Source organism: Chiloscyllium plagiosum, unplaced genomic scaffold (genome assembly GCF_004010195.1).
Source record: "Chiloscyllium plagiosum isolate BGI_BamShark_2017 unplaced genomic scaffold, ASM401019v2 scaf_15225, whole genome shotgun sequence".
NCBI lineage: Eukaryota > Metazoa > Chordata > Chondrichthyes > Orectolobiformes > Hemiscylliidae > Chiloscyllium > Chiloscyllium plagiosum.
Window position 1 is genome coordinate 54255 of NW_025214940.1, and position 1746 is coordinate 56000.

Consider the following 1746-nt stretch of genomic DNA (forward strand, 5'->3'; position numbering starts at 1 on the left):
CAGACTCTCTCTCTCACACACACACACTCACACACTCTCTCACACACACACACACACAGACTCTCTCTCTCACACACACACACTCACACACTCTCTCACACACACACACACACAGACTCTCTCTCTCACACACACACACTCACACACTCTCTCACACACACACACACACAGACTCTCTCTCTCACACACACACACACACAGACTCTCTCTCTCACACACACACACACACAGACTCTCTCTCTCACACACACACACACACAGACTCTCTCTCTCACACACACACACACACAGACTCTCTCTCTCACACACACACACACACAGACTCTCTCTCTCACACACACACACACACAGACTCTCTCTCTCACACACACACACACACAGACTCTCTCTCTCACACACACACACACACAGACTCTCTCTCTCACACACACACACTCACACACTCTCTCACACACACACACACACAGACTCTCTCTCTCACACACACACACACACAGACTCTCACACACACACATAGACTCTCTCTCACACATAGACTCTCTCTCACACACAGACTCTATCTGACGCACAGACACTCTCTCTCGCTCTCAGTTTCTCCTGCGGAGAGACGCGGATGCCGAGCAGGGCTGTCAGCAGTCGGTGGTAATTTTCGCCGAGAGTTCCTGAATGCGCCGTGAGCTGCAGTTCTTGCACAGGATGTGACCGTCCAACGGATAGCAGCCACAGCCCTCACCTTCTGACGACAGGATGAAGCCACAATCCTGTGGAGGTCAGCAACATGTGGAAAGGGTTAGAGGGACGAACGGTTCATGGGCATTTCAGAGAAACAACGTGAATTGCTATGTCGCCTTTTACAACCCTCAGACAGTGCAGCACCCGCTTAATGCTGTTCCATCATTCACTGGCTGATCTATATCCAAAAGCCATTTGCCTGTTTCGTTCCCTGACCCTTAATGCCCTTAGTCAATAAAACTCTCTCAATCGGTTTCCAATTAATTCACGTTGGGGGGAGCCGAGACTGCTCTAGATTTTCCCGCCTTTTAGCACATACGAGTCAGTAGCAGAGTCAGTCATTCAATCCTTGAGTCTTTCCGGCCATGTCTGGTCTGACTGTGGTCTCAATGTCACATTCCCTTTCACCCTCTCCCTCACCGAGCTTCTCAGGAAGACAGTTCCAGGGAGTCTCAGCCCTCTGGGAGAAAGCATTTATCTCCATCTCTGTGTTAAAGAGCTGACCCTTGAATTATAAAACAATAAGTCACCCCTAGTTCTAGATTTTCTAGCCAAGAGGAACCACCGTCTCCATCCCTGTCAGGATGGAGGATTTGCTTCCTGACATCACTCCTGAACGGCCTGGCTCGTTCAGGGACCGGAAGCCAGCATCGCCAGAACTGGATTCTCCCCAATGAATCCTGTAGTCCTCACAATCAGAACCACCCACTTATACCCTGGAGACTGAACAAGAATGCAAGCGTACACTGGGCCCATCGAGAGGAGCAGCGAGTTCTTACCTCACACTTGTAGCAATTCACATGGAAGCTGCGATCGAGGGCGACAATCCTGACTGTCTCCTCCTGCCCTGCATCAGGCATGATGGGCTTGGTACAAACAGAACAGCGAGGGGCAAACTTCCTGCTCGGGAGAGAATCACACCATAGTTCAGGTGAAGGCTTCACAGGGGAAAAGGCCTCACCACACAGCAGGTCAAAACAGTGGCCTATCATTAAAAAGACTAACATCGAGAAA

General features: G+C 50.4%; 1 long non-coding RNA gene across 1 annotated transcript; it reads right to left on the reverse strand.

Annotated features, from left to right (window-relative positions):
- Window positions 1–596: 596 nt before the first annotated feature.
- Window positions 597–1732, reverse strand: LOC122548092. The gene is made up of 2 exons (XR_006311170.1): window positions 1512–1732; window positions 597–761 (listed from the first exon to the last, which is right to left on the reverse strand). It is a non-coding gene; the product is annotated as an uncharacterized LOC122548092 (long non-coding RNA).
- Between the last annotated feature and the right edge of the window lie 14 nt (window positions 1733–1746).